General features: G+C 42.0%; 1 protein-coding gene across 7 annotated transcripts in view; it reads right to left on the reverse strand.

Annotated features, from left to right (window-relative positions):
* AGPAT3 (1-acylglycerol-3-phosphate O-acyltransferase 3) overlaps window positions 1–15542 on the reverse strand; it is a 90162-nt gene that overhangs the window by 53438 nt on the left and 21182 nt on the right. For 2 of the 7 annotated variants that reach the window (XM_071566085.1, XM_071566047.1), the window contains exon 2: window positions 7476–7549. The exons of 3 other annotated variants lie outside the window; for them this stretch is intronic. The gene's annotated coding sequence lies outside the window, so the exon portion shown is untranslated. Of the gene's footprint in view, window positions 1–5096; window positions 5204–7475; window positions 7550–15542 lie in introns of those variants that run through there. 2 more of the 7 variants (XM_071566065.1, XM_071566104.1) reach the window with 2 other exon arrangements.

Genomic DNA, 15542 nt, shown 5'->3' on the forward strand with positions numbered 1-15542 from the left:
CTTTCTTTAGCCCCAACTATTTATTGTAGCTGTCCCATCTAAGCATTCATCAGAGGGTCTATAAAACTGTCCCCAAGAGGAGGTGGTTCAGTTCTCAGTGCTGGTGGGGGAAGATGGTACTGTGAGTTATGGGGCTAGGGGGAAACTGATTTATAGGGTCAAATATAAACAATTACCATAATATTCCTACATATCTGAAAGGCAAAAAAAAATATTGCTTAACTTAAAATAATAACATTAGCCACTTTGTTTACATTAAAATCCTTACATGAAAGTACAGCCATAAAAAGTGTGCATTGGAAAAGCTCAGCCAATCTTGAGCAGTATTTCATCCTACTTCCCAATATCCCACTAGAAAGAGGTCTGTAAAACCAACGCAACACAAGTCAAACTGCTCCTTGGAACAAGCACGTTCCCTGGTCTTGAAACAATTCTTGAACGCTGCCTTCATGGGCTGTCAAAGGGATCTTTGTCTTTCCACTGCCTGTGTACAGCACCTCTCATGCAGGCATTTCACCAAAACTGATAAAACTGAGGTCAAAGTTCAGAATGAAAATAGTGCAGCTGGTAGGAGAATAATTTCTGGTTTGATGTTGAAGCACAGCAGTGTTATGCAAGAGAACACGACCTGAAAGCAAGTTTTAGTCTGACACTGTATTGTACTGGTAATTGTGTCAGAGGTGCTTGAGCCCTAAAGGATGAGAGCAGCTCTTCCCATCTAGGATCTCAAAGTATATACCCAGTGTGTGTGTATATATATATATCTCCATGAACTGGACACTGCAAGTTGTATCAAATTGCTTTTCTGATGTCTTCTAAGAGGGAACAAACAGATTTAGGCAGTACAGGGAGAATGAGAGTCACATTAAGTACACAAATAATTTTCCATTTCAAAAAAGTCCCCCAATTAAATATAAATGTGCATGCACTTAAATACACAGTTTCTCTCTTGCATAGCATTGAATTCAATATAACCTTCAAAACCATGTTCCCATTAGCTGCACTGATACCACAGCTTTGAAAATATTCTCAGTGCTTCAACATTTAAGACATACAAGGCTCAAAAATGGACACATGCAACTCTGTCTTCAGCATCATCACCCAAGGAGAACATTTCATTCCTTTTTATCTTCCCCACCCCTTCTTTCCTTTCTCCTTTTCTTAAATAATTTATTAAAACTACTGAAAGCATTTTTGGTCAGCTTTATTCCTACCCACAGGAATTATCAATAGGTATGAATCTTCTGAGTGTTTACTTGACTCACAGCTTGTTCTATTCTGTAAAGACCACCTTCCATGTAATATCCTGATGTTGATGGAGGAGTATCAGGAAAATAAGAAAAGGGGAAAAAATAAAAAGCTTGATAATGTAATTTTAACCACAAATGAACTTTCTCCCTAGATAGTAAAACTGGTTTCATAGCATACTTCTCCCAATGTCTTATGGAATCATCCATTATTTAAAGAATGGCTTCAAGAAAATTCTTCCTGCCACCATCCTACTAAAAGAAGGCCTCTAAAAACAGTCGCTTCCCTAATGATAACTGGGAATTATTAACTTGAAAGTGCTTTCAGAAAATAGTCTTCACTTATAGCAGGAAAAGCAGAGAGGATATCAATAAGTTATGATGGGTATACCATGTACAATCAGAAGTGTTTTTCACCCCTTATAATGCATAACTGAACTGTGAACCTTTTTGCCATGGATGTGAGTAGACTGAAAAGAGAACTGGAATTATTAATGACATGGAAATCACAGAGCAAATACCAGTCATTGTGTTGACTGTAAATCTTTTTGTAAGACAAGTAGTATAAACCAGAATACTGACCTAGATGGACCAATGAAAGATGGAAATTAAGACTTCTGGAGCAAAGAAAGTCTTTAATTTTCCATTGCAATTTGCAACAAAACCCTTCAGCTGTAAGACAGGGAACAGAAAAGAGAGAATGAAGTAGGTGAATGTATCTGCGGCCTTATAACTCCACAGAGTTTTCTTTTCATCCCCAAGAGTGAGCTTTGGCACCAGCAGCCACCAGTTTCACCTAAACTGTCCATATCCTTCTGAGGGGCCAGGATTCTGATGGATAAACATCCCTGAGCAGGTTCAGCCTAAAACATTGCTGCCCCCTCTTGTCCATCCCAGCCTTCTGCCAGGGATCACTGCTCCATAGCCTGCACTTGAGCTGCTCCAATCCACAGATCACTGTGTTAGCTTATCTCCCTGATGAGGATGGGCTCTTTCCATGACTTGTTATTTAGTTTTTATAGGCAGAAAACTGCCTCAGAGTTTTCCAGCTGTGAACTGCTGGGGCTGAAGCAGCTGCAGATGGTCCTTTCTGCAGTGCCAATGGTTGGCAGCACATGGAGGAGGAGGCAAAGTCCAAGATCATTGCAGCAGGATTGCTACAATCCTGATCTAAGTTGAAGAGGTTGAATTATTCTTGGTTAAAGATGCTGTAAATCTTTTGCTGCCAGAAAGCAGAAACAGGATAAGTCCTCAGCAAGTTTACTTTCTCAGATGCCTGTATAGCATTACAGTGCTGGAAAGCTTCCATCTCACTCCAAGCCTCAAACACAGGATTTCAAATACAGGACAGGAAACCCTGGCCATGTGAAATGATGTAAGCTGGGAAAGCCACAGCTGCCCTAAACAACCAGGGAAGAACAGCTTTGAACCAAGGTCAGTGTGCCCTGTCCTGGGAAGTGTTATCCCTGTTACAGTCTAGACAGGTTTACTCCCAAGAAATCTAATAATTTATCTGCAGTTTCTTACAGCCTCATTACATCTGAGGTTTTCCCTGACTTATCCCTGATTAAAGGTCTAAATGTAAAACAGCATAAAAGAGTAAGTGTAAGAGGGGAATTTGAGCAGCAGGCTTAGGCAAGGTTTCTGTATTTCCTTGTCTTTGGGAATGCTTGAGTTTTAGCTGGGTTTATTAATGAAATTTAAATTGTGAACAAATCTTGAATGTTGATGTAAGCTCATCCATACTTTATACAAGAATTGCCTAAGCTCGCTTCTGGGAAGAAGTAGGCTCTGAAAAATGACTTAAATTATTTTTCTAAATGGCCACTAATGTACACTTCTTTTCCTTATCTCAATGTATTATGTAAGTCTGTCATGCTCAGAATAATTCCTGCGATTTTTATTTTTTTCTTTTAAACACTGGGATACTCTTTTGCTTAGAATAAGCCCATTAGAGGAAAATTCTATGGCAATAGCAGAACATGGAGCTACATAAAGGACAGCCTTCACAGAAACAAGGAGAGGTGCTTTATCCAGCACCTAAATACTATAGAGAGAGACTTGCTGTGGAGTGAGTGTGGGAAACATACACAGGAATGATCTGCAGGGTAAAGGATAAGCTCAATTTCCTAATTTCCCTTCTTCTTACATTTTTCAAGTATTAAAAAAAAGCAACAAGAAAACCCCATGTTGTAAATACCCTTCAATGATTTCTTCTAGCTGACCTTAATCACACCACGTGCCTTTCATTACAGTGTTCCTCTGCTACCCTCATTTTGTGCCCTGCCCTGGGGCTGAGGGTCCCTGCACTGCCCCAGGTGCTGCACAAGCTTTTCTCCTATTACTCTGATGTTTTCTTTCCTGTGCAAGATTTACAGGTAGCTTTTCAAGCTGTAGGTCTTTAAATGGACTTCAGCCAGGAAAAAATAAAATTCCTAAGCACAGTTCTTCATAATTATCCAGTAATGAGAAGCAATTGATCATTAACTTTCATGCTCCGATCTTCCACAAGCAGACTCTCCACTTACTCCAAATTAATCATTTTCCTAGGAACTCACAAAGTTAATAGGAATGAGTTACCTCGTGGGATTTGAGAATTGCAGTGAGTCTCTGGCAGAAATACCTTCCCCTTATCTGTCAGGTTCCAAAATGAAAACTTGTAGGTGAAGCATTAGTCACATCAGGATTAAAACTCCCAGCAACCTGTACATCCCATCACGTCATCCTGAGCTCTCCCACACACACCCCTGCCCTGTCTACCTTAAGTCCCTTTTAGCAAGAGACGGTCACCAGGGTCACAAGTCAAGCAGGGTTGGCTAAAAATATTCTCCAGCACTGTCCCTCGGCTGCCTCACTGTTGTCCACCCCATCCTGGATATCATTCAAGCTGCCACGTTGTTTTCAAAGCACCTGCTGCTCCCAGTGTTGGAACCAGCCAACCCCAGGGGACAGTCACATCCCAGCACTGGGCACAAACTGGGGTGGCAGCTGTTTGTGGCTGAGGAGTCCTCATCCTCAGTACTTATTTTACTCCCCACCTTGGTTAGACTAAACTAGCTACAGGTATTTCTGTTTATTCCCTACTCTTAATTCAAACACCAGTAAAATTAAAAGGATCTTAAAATGGCAATCTAGTTAAGAACTGTAATAAACATGTACAGCATTTTGGAAATAAAATCTATTATAAAGCACTTAATCTAATTAAGTTTGTTCCCTGTCCAAGATCCTTAGCATTTTGCACTATGAAATTAAAAGCCTTTTAAGGAAACCTTTAAAATTCTCAGCTGCTGCAGATAAGCTTTGAACTGGCAAGAGTGAAACAAGCTGCATTTGCTATTGTATCTCATTCAGCACCAGAAACAAGGAAAGAACAGTTAAATACACCTTTATCCTGAGAAAAATAATATTCTCTGTTATGGGTGAAGTCATTTTGCAGTGAATGAGGTGATAATTTTAAAGCATCGCCTCTTCAGAATCTCAAAAAATTACAGATATGCATACTCATACTGTAGATATTCATACTCCACTATACATATGAATACTTCTGTCCAAGGAACAGTGTCTAACAATACAAAAATAAAAAATACAATCTTCAACAGAGCTAGCAGTCGAGGCAGAGAAGAGCAAGCTTGTCCTCTCCAAGAGAACTTGTTCACTGGATTTTTGAGCCATCTCTTTTCCCTTGTTTACACAGGGAAAGTTTTTAAATACCATCTTCATAGCATTTTCAATTAATCAGAAATACACACAAATAATAGATTTCCAGAAGCCTGATGAAGCCTGAGCTGGTTGCAATCCAAAATAAAAACTTAATTCCTAAGAGGAAGCATTATCTTTACACTGTCCTACCTTGGTCAAACACAGCAAGAGAGCAAGTTTGGTTAAAGGCAGAGGGGAAAAAACCCCAACAAATGAGTCAAACAGAAGAGCACGAGGCTGGGGAGACAAAAATACTTGCGATCAAAGGGCGGCACAGCATGGGTGTTTTATTAATCTTTCAGGAGCCAGCAAACAGCCCTGCCAGGGTCTGCCTAAGCTCCTCCCCACAGCCAGGGCTGCTCCACCAGTAAGAGGCAGAGAAAACCTCAGCAGATCACTCTCACTCTTCCAGCCTCAGGGCCCCAGCTCACCCCAGCCCAGCGTGACTGAAGCAGGTGCCAGCTATTTTTATGTCTAAACTGCAATTTACATCTGATCTGTTATTAAGTTCAAAGGGAGAAGCAGCCACAGCAGCACCACTGGGAAGCCAAAGGATTGTGCTCCCAGCTCCTCAGTGGGGAAAGGGAGGCTGAGCAGGAGGATGCAGTCATGGCCCTGCAGTGGTCTGCAGGCATGGTCTGCTCCAACCATCCTAAACCAGCATCTAGCTGATGCTGCACAACCTGTGAGATGCCACAAAGGCCTGAGCTCTTGCTCCCCATGCATCACACCACCTACTCCTGACAGCACCAGGAGTGGGTAACACACACTCACTTGGGCTGACCTCGGTGTTTCTGGATACTGATGCACAGTCTGTAGATAAAGGAATGTGGCACAGCGGATTTATGAATTTCAAAGTTCATGTATGACAGGGTACTGAAGTAATAATCTAATCTTAAACTGATTTAAATGTGTTAACTGATTCACTCTCATACCACAGATCTCAAAGGACTCTTCAGTACAGAATCAAGTGACCAACCATGAACACGAAATCGTGCCCACCACAGACCATCATCTGCAAATTGAATATTACTTCAAAATCCATCTCTTTCACACTATGAAAATCTCAGCTAAGATTATTCATTCCCTCATCTCACACTTAAAAGGATACAAGGATTACTATATCCTAGACTGTAACTACAGCTGTTCAGTGCAAGCAGCTTTCCTATCAAGGGACCATCTTTTCAGTGAAATCCATTATATATCTTAGGACTTGATTGAAGTATTTAGTAACTTTTTTCCCCCCATAAACACAAGAGCTGAGCAGTCTTTTAATCTTTGAGATTGTAAATGCCCAGCTCCTACAGCTGCAGTAATTAAACCAGCTTCTCATTCCATTACCCACATCAAGTCTCTTCCTTGGCATCTGCTCTATTCCCACACTGCAATCTTCAATTAAACCAAGATAAGCTATTTCCTAAGATCAGCTGACTTGCCTCTCCCTCAGCATCATAGGCAAAATGATTCTCAGCAGATTTGAAGCATCTTGCTAAATATCCAAAAGGTCTCTTTTAAAGAAATGAAAAAGTAGACGTCAATGCAAGTGCTTATTTTTAGCACCTGAGTTATTCTATATTTATTCCTTTATGTCTATCTAAAAAAAGTACAATCTCTGATGAAGCATTACCAGAAAATACATTCTACTGGGAAGTCTGCTTTATGAATTCTAGCTACTGAGCACTGCAACAAGTACATCACATCACCCATTCAAACACACAAGTCTAAGGGTGTAAGTGCACACAGGAGAATGTTTCCTCAGTTTCAAAGATGTGCTTAAAAAAGCCCCGGAAACCAACAAACCAATTCTCCCAGAAAGCAAATTCCTCAGTATAAACTTTCTGTCATTCTGCTTAGATGCAACGTTTCAGACTTATGCTTGGAAACTACCACTTTTAGGTATTTTTAATTGTCAACCCCCCAAAAAACCCTCAGTACACCTCGTGAGTTACCCGTTAAAAACAAAACAAACCCACAATCCCCAGCTCCAGTACACATCATACTTCAACAAAACCTCAAGTCAGCAGGAACAGCAGCAGCTCAGGTCACACAGATACTCAGGCAATAAAAGACTACTTATCTCTTCCTTGTTATCTTTCCTTTTACCTGTCACCTTCTTCCCCTGAAGACTCCTGCCCCTTTACCTCCACTGTATTTAGCCCAATAACCTCGTGCCTCTGATCTTATGCAAATTATCTGAAGATTTATTTTCAGGGACAGGATACAGTTAATCAAAGGTGTGGGAAGAGATATGTCAGGTAAACAGGAAAAGCAGAACTGTGTCAAGGAAGCTTCTCCTAGTTCTTGTAAACTTGCATTAATAAAGAAAAAGTGATTTAAGACATGGTCTTACATCCACAAAATTGGGAAGAAACTTGTATTTTTAAGCTAACAGAGTTTTAGTTTCCTGCTCTAGAAAGATATCTGTTATCTACCCACAGTTATTTAAGATTTTTGAGTTATGCTAAATTTCTTCACATACTTATCCAAAAAGAACAAGTTAGGATAGGGGTGGGGCAAGATAATACATACCTCTCTATATTAACTTGGAACTTCACTGTCCTCTGACCTTGATGGACTCTGTCTTCCTTCCAGGTGTTCCCTACCTACAAGACAGACATGTCTCATCACTCAGTCATACCCCCAAAGTATTTTACCAACTGGCATTACCTACACATTGACAGCTCTCTGATCTCAGTGTAAACAACAGATGGTTGAGGGACTCCAGAGTATGAAATCATACTCAGCACATGCACTGATATCAGATGAATAGGTTTGGTCAGTGGCAGGTTGTTATTACCTTCATGCAGTGCAAAGCAGCTGAGTCTGCAACTTGCCACAAGGTAAAAGTACAGACTTTCAAAAACCTGGAGGATTTCGAAGTTAAAAACATATGTGCCCCAATTACCTCTATCTCAGACTGACCTTTGTATGTTTGTTTTCAGAGACCTTGTCCTGCATCACTATTGCACTATGGAAGGCAGAATGACTCCAGGTTAATTTTATGCAGTTTTGAAAACAAGCTGCTCTGGAAGCTTTTACCTGATCAAACCCACCTAACTCTCCTATCTAGCTTTGAAATATTTTTCCCTACTGATTAAAATGCTCCCTGTGCAGCTGTGATCTCATTGTATTCTTCTGTGGAAAACAGAAGACAAGAAAATATCTAGTTTGAATTCAAGAATCCTCTCCTCATAGCACACATAAAATTCACCAAAAAGGCAATTCTCTCTGTTGCCAGCTCTACCTTTACTACCAAAAAAAATAGTTTCTTTATCATTGTAAAATAACCCAAAGCAAGGCAGCAAAAGCATCCAGAACTTTAGAAATCAAATGCTATACACGCTGTCTGGTTATTAAAAACAAACAATAAAACATCTAAACTAACCAAAATAAAGTTAGGGTTTGCTTAAGACGTACATCTGTTGGAAAAGGGACAGCACACACAATTTATCCTTATTTCCTAGATTAAAAGCCATTTATTCAAATGACAATTCTTTTTGAGACAGTTTGTCTACCTTTAGTGAACCAGATAATCTCTTTTTCAAAATGGATTAAATTCCAGAATAAGCATGTCAAGAGAAGTTTGCTCAGAAACCTGCACTGTGAATGAAATGGGGTTTGCCTCTGCCATCTTCCCTTTTGCTCTATTACTTAATGCCCAAATTCAGCTGTTTTATGGATTTGGTTAGTACTTGGGTGTCAGGCTGACCACATACAACCTGTGCACTGAAAGGCCAGTACACAGCCAGATAAAACCCATTTGTAACTACAGAACTGCCCACTCTGCTCTGTGATGTGCATCAAGCACAAAACCCCCAAGGACACGAACAACTGAGGGGTCACTCCCTGCACAGCCACTCCTTCATCAAGAGCACATGAGGGACAAAAATAGCTTCTTTCAGAGGAATTAAGACTGCAACATGATCTCCAGCTCCCGCCCCTGCTATGAGAAGGTGGAAAAAGCAAGAAGGGAAGTCCAGCAAGAATGCCACTGAGCCCCAGCCAGAGCCAAAGGCATCCAGGAAGCTGCAGATTCAACTGCTCTAACCCAGCACATTAATCCACAGCACCTATCTGCTTTTGAAGGGAAAACCCTATTGCTTCTGCAGATTGGATCACAGGATGATTTTGGTGTGCACAAAACAGATTCCCTTTGGAGGAAACCAAACCAGAAGATGCACCTAAACCCCAGTTGTGATGCAAACATCCAAGCAACAGGCAGGCTACACCTTCAGAGCTCTTCAGTATGCCCCAAGCAGGAGAAGTCTCTCCATTTGCCACAAATTTACGTAATACCTGGTACACTACACACTAAGCAAAGGGGTAAGTAGCACCCTTTGCACTTTTATAAGTATTGCATTTTCATATTTGATGTTAACCACCAGCTCTCAGTCCTTTGCAATCTGCTTTGTCTTCCACTGAAGCACCTCAAAAATGTCCAGGCTGATCAAAAGGGACAAAAAGGTGGTTGACTTGAGTGCCGCCAGGAACAGAGTGCATACAGAGGCATAAAAACATGGAGGGGACAGGTTAAAGAGATCCAAAGTCCATCAGGAATCTCTTGCTTTTTATTCCTCAGTGTTCACACACTAATAAGTCACAGCACACAGTTTGTTCCTCTGTTCCACAACACTGATCACCGTGGTTTTCCTCTGCGATAAGTGTCCTAGATGAGAGCCATGCTGGGTGTTCCAACTTTTTGAAGAAGATGTGGGAGGTTGAAATTACATCCTCGGTGTCCACAGCAGTCACCTGTGACTCACAGGGTGCTGAAGGTATTTGCCTCCAGCCTTTTGTGCAGGCTGACCAAGGCAGCATGTTCCACCTCAGAAAGGCAAGATACGAGGCCCTGGCCTGGAAATACACTCCCATGGTCTGGAGTCAGCAGGACTAGCAAAGGCCTGCCCCCACTGTTTACTTATCAGCAGTTCTGGTGCAGGCACCAGCTCACAATGCCTGGGGATCCACAGAGGCCAAAAGCCCAGGTTACCTTGTTGATAACTCCCACTACTTGGAGGTCAAAGGATTGGAAGACAGCCTTGGAAGCCTTGACCATAACTACCCCCAGACCAGACCTGACCCGCTCACCCCACATCAGTTCAGCACTTGTAGCAGAGGAACTGAGCTACACAAGACTTTACAGGTGGCAGTCGCTCTTTTGTGCAAGGTCTGGGCTGCTAAAATTCCATCCAGGAACTGCAGAGGTGCCATACTTGTCAGATGGCAGAAGGTCTTGACTGTGGCCCTTTGCACAGCAAAGCTCTGTGCCCACTCCTGGATATCTCATGTATTGAGAGCAATGGCATCTGGCTGGACAAAGCTTCTTCAATGGGACAGAGAATAAGCAGCTGCAAAACTTCAGAGAAAGCTCCTACTTCTGTCTTCTTCCCCAAACAACAGGATGTCCAGAAAGGTGGGACTTATTTTGGATGTGCTCATGAAGCAGTTGCTGGTGAAAACACCCATCTCTCCTGACACCACACAGACCTAGAGAATCAAGAGAGGATTCAGGCAGCAGGCTGCATAGGTCACTCAAGTGAGTAGGAAGAGAGAGAAAGTTCGTTCCCAGAAGAGGCAGAAACACTACTGACAGGGCAATGGCATTCTAGCATCATCCCTGTGAAACAAGGAAGAGGATAATTTGACACTTCCTGGAGCAACAGTGCAAGAAGTGAAGGTCAGGGGACAGCTCTCCCGCAGGGAGCTCTGCAGCACTCACAGGGAGGATGGCCTGTCAAGGAAGTAGGATAACTCAAATTCAAAGATCATGAAATGGACAAAACAAGCAAAACTGGAACCTGCTTTCCTGACCTGCTCCTATTGCACTGCACATGTGGTTAAAGTAAATACAGCCAGTCACAACTCTCCTGACAGAGGGATTCTCTCCCCTGTAGAGAAGAATCGACAGAAAACAGCTTCAAAATCCCAGCCACAGCCCAGCATTGGCACTGTGGGGAAGAAATGACTTCTGCTAAAAGGCATTCTGCCTATTACGTGCCATACTGCAGTACAGCTCAGTTGCTTGGGGGTTGTTTATCTTAATAAACTATTGCTTCAGGTAACTGATGGACAGGTACATTTTCAATCTTCACTTCCCTACAATATGTACCTTTCTCACTGTGGTTATAATCACCACAGCTACCAGGAAAAAAAACCCCAGGGATTAGCATGTCTATTTGAACTACTGATAAGGACAGAAAAGCATATCATATAGTCCTTTGATTACCAGTTTGAGCAATATTCTGAGTCTGAACAGTTCACATGGGTGTATTTTCCCCCTTCCTCCTCCAAACATGACATTCAAATACCCAGAGGTTATCAAACACAAAGCTAGTATTAATCAGTCTCTCTCAGCACCTGAATCCCATGGGCTCAGGGCAAATTGCTGTAGAAGTGTTTTTCTTCTTCAGTGGACTTTGTGCTGATTCACAAACCACATGAAGAGCTCAAGGCAAGGGCAGGGCTCCACCTTGGTAGCACCTTGCCAGGCAATGCAGCCACTGCTACTTGAAGCACTACTCCAAGCTAAACCAATGCTGCTAAAAGAAAGGCCAGAAGGCCGAGTTTGGTCCAAAACAAGTCAGAGGGAAACCTAACAGCTAGGCAGGATGGGTGACAGGGGCTCCAGTCTGTGGGAAGTAACACCTGCAAATGCTTCATTGATCAACCCACTGCTTTCCAAACATGATCCCTTTTCCACCTTGCTGCGAAGCATCACCAGCCTCCCATGCTGCAGACATGCACTGAAGATGTTTTTTGTCCTCATCCCTCCTGTCCTTCACTATTCTGGATGGGTACCCAGATCCTACACAAAGGAGGTATCAATGGATGGAGGGAAAGTTTCCTCACATCCTGGCTCACCCTGACATGAGGATATTGTAAGGATTCTCCAACACTGAGGGAGGTGAGGAGTAGTATTTTAACCAAAGGTAGGAGAAAACCCCAAGTCTTTATAATTAGATTAGAGACTGAAATATTTTTTTCAGTAGTTTCCTCTTCTACTCCTTTTTTTCCCTGCTCCTGCACTACATATACATGGTGACCTATCCTCCCAACCCTGAGCCACTGAAATCTGAGATACCACATCTTACATGCACTCACATTATCACCACCTACATGTAAATCCTCTGGTGGACCTCAGTGTTGGCTCTCCAAGAGAGAAGAAACAGCTGTAGAAGAAAAGGAATACATCTCCTTATCAGGCAGTTCACTTCTCTTTTAGGGGTTCAAGCAGAGGACAACAGGGAACAGCCAAACTGGGGAGGGCAAGGATGGACTAAGCAGATCTGACAGCTGCCTGGAATGGGCAGAAATGGTTCCATTTCCAGATGGGATAACAGGACCCTCAAAAACACCCAGGATAAATTTTGACCAGAGCTGTACACTAATACCTAGAACCATCCATTCCTGCTCATGTCTGGACAATACTCTGAAGCCTGGGGAAAGGACTAATTTGAGCATAGCTAATCAGTGGACTGATGAATCAGCTCACCAGTGTGCATTTTCCTTAGGGAGAAAAGGGAGAATTGGCAGAGGACAGAGCTGCAGAAGACAGCAATATGAGGAAACAGCTGCTGAATTTGATGCAGAAGCAGCCCATCATGTGAATAACATTTTGGTGCAATGTTCGTGGCCAAAAACCTCATCCCCAGCCAAGCACATCCTACGGCACGTAAGGAACAAGCACATTTCCTTAGGAAATCCACAGGCTTTCCAACTCCAAAATGTTGGAACAGCAAAACCCAAGACTTTTAGTACTGTACAGGCAAAGTAACAGCAAGACAGAAAACATTCTGTATTACATAGCAAATATAAAGGGAAACCCATATGGATGATAGTACCCTTGGGAGGACTGCAGTCATGTGCATCCAAAAGTGGAGTGTGTCACATACCCACATTTGTATTTCATGAAACGTGTGCTAGTTTAAGGACAGGTTTTGGAGCACCTTGAAGTCCACTGGCTTAAAGTCCATACTGGTAACTTTGCTCAGTAACATTTCATAAGGTTAAATACAAATTCAACTTGTAGTGTCTTCTGTAAAATTATTTTATAAAAACATTAAAAAGTCCTCAGAATACAACAAGAGTACAAAGCACCAGGTAGGGTCACTAAATCCTATATATGCTCATTTCCATATAGAAAAACATCTCCAGGAGAGGCTACTACAGGTAAGGGATCCAGACAGAGCAGTTCCATTTTTCCTGCCATTTGGATCAGCTGAATGCCACAGCAGCTGAACAGTCTGAGCAACCAGGCTGCACAGTCCCCCACACACCTGCTGCAGCTTAAATACCTTAAAGATTCTCAGGATTGTGCCACCAAACAATGGTTCCCCCTTGCTGTCTGACAGCAGCTCCAAAATGGAAACGCAAAGCACAGAAGAATGGCAGGAATTGGTGTTGGATCTTGCACCTGCAAAAACCTGTTGTCCTTAGTAAAACTTCCTGCAACACACTGGAAAGTGGACATCAGAGACCAAACAAGAGGTAAGTGAAGAACCTACAATCACAGATCTGTTAAATCAGACACATAATAAAAGATACAGGCTAGTTGCACTTTGATGACATTTATTTCCAAGCTTCCTTAATGGAACAGAGAAACATTATGGAGCAATACTGCATTTCATATTTTTGTTCAGTCAGACACTAGTTTACCACTGGACTAATACAGTTTCCACACCTGCAACATTTTCAGTGACAGGAAACAGCCCACCCCAGGACTGCTGCATTCTCCATGCAAAGGCAAAGAAACGTGTAATAAGAAATTACAACTGCAAACACATATGTGCTCCAAGGGCTTTTTGCACAATACAATCTATTCCACTACGCAATTTTTAAATCTGAGGAACAGAAGTAGGTTTGTATTTCTATGCCAGAATAACTGGTCCTCTCCTTTTTCTGAAAAGTAAATAAAACCTGTTCTCAATTCTGTCAGTACAGAGATGAGGATCTAACTTCAGAGAACTGCAAGTAATACGACCTTTTAATTTTTCCTAACGCTTCACATGTGTCCCATCAGTGGCATACTAACATTTTACTTATTCATCCTTTTCCTGCACAGCAGAAAAGAGCTTTCAGTCTGCATGAAAGATGATACCTTGGGAGCTCTCCATGGGCTTCTTATTTATTGTTCAGTAATTTCTTTCTCCTGCTGGCAACTGGAGACTCATTCACCAGATTTCCGTGGTGACAGGTATAATAAAAGGCAAGCAGGTATCTTCTATTGCATCTCTGGACACCTGCTCTGAAAGAGTTTTCTCTTCCTGCACACTGTTATTTGAACATATGAATGACCTTTTCAAGGCAAGAGCCAGTTTTCCACAGAACAGGCTTGGTCTGACTGTCACACTCAGGGGTGGTAAAAAAGCACATGTTCTCCTCAAATATCCTTCCAGCACTACCTTCATGAATTGAAAAACCAGCAGCTTACAAGATGTATTTCCAATCCTGCAAATTACAAGGCTTAAAGCAAGTAGGGCCTCACTGTTGCAGTCCAAATAACACCATTACACTCTGCCTATCAAGATTTCAATAATACAGAGCCCTGTGTATGAGTCCTGTTGGTTTTTTCACTGGTTTTCTTCCATGTGAGCAAAAGAACTACTTTCCCCACAAAAATCTAGACAGAACCCATAAAAGTAAAGCAGCAACTTTTTTTTATTCTGAATCCTGAGCCACTGAAAACAAATGGAAGGTTCTACATACACAGCTAATTCCAGAGACTGGTGAACCTTGAGACTTGAGATCATTGCTTTCTCCAAAGCCAGCTTGAAGAGTGGAACCATACTAACAATCATAGAATCATAGAATAGAATCATAGAATCAGATGGATTGGAAGAGACCTCTGAAACCATCAAGTCCAACCCTTGATTCAATCCCACTTTGATTTCTAGATCATGGCACTAAGCGCCATGTCCAGTCTGATCTTGAAAACCTCCAGGCCATTCCAAAGCCTATCTTCCACTATCTGCTCAATGGCTTTCAAATCAGTCAGTCCCTCTATGCAAAAGGCATAAAAATTAGATCCCAGGGAAATGGTGAAAAGGAGTTGGGATTGTCATATATCCACAACATCATGCCCAGTTCTGCCTTTAATAGTTCAAGAATTATGTTCACAGATTGAAAATTGTGTGTGGAAATTATTCACGAAGAATTTCAACCAGCAGAAAACAAGTCTTCAGCAGGAGACTCAACAAGGACAGATGATTCAAGTTTAAAGAGAAAAAAACCCAACAGAATAAAACCACAAATTTGATCACAGTCTAAGTTGCTATATGGAGTCAAGTTTTACAGCAGACTAAACCTCAGCTACTGGAACTAAAGCTTGGCAAACAAGAACCGTCAGCTTCTCGATGAAACAACAAGAAAAATCAGGTCATAAGCCAGACACTTCAGCAGAAATCACCAGCTCCTGGAACAACTTACTGAGGGCCAGGATAGTCTTCCTGACTAATCGTTATTTTATATCAAGTTTGGAAGCTTTCCTTGAAGGCCAGTTATGGTTTGTGTATGGATTTATGAGACATGGGGGGTTAACCCTGGGATAATTCCTTCACCCTCTGCTTTTGGCCAAAGGGCAGGTGTGTGAAGGGGGTG

Source organism: Pithys albifrons, chromosome 1, assembly GCF_047495875.1.
Source record: "Pithys albifrons albifrons isolate INPA30051 chromosome 1, PitAlb_v1, whole genome shotgun sequence".
NCBI lineage: Eukaryota > Metazoa > Chordata > Aves > Passeriformes > Thamnophilidae > Pithys > Pithys albifrons.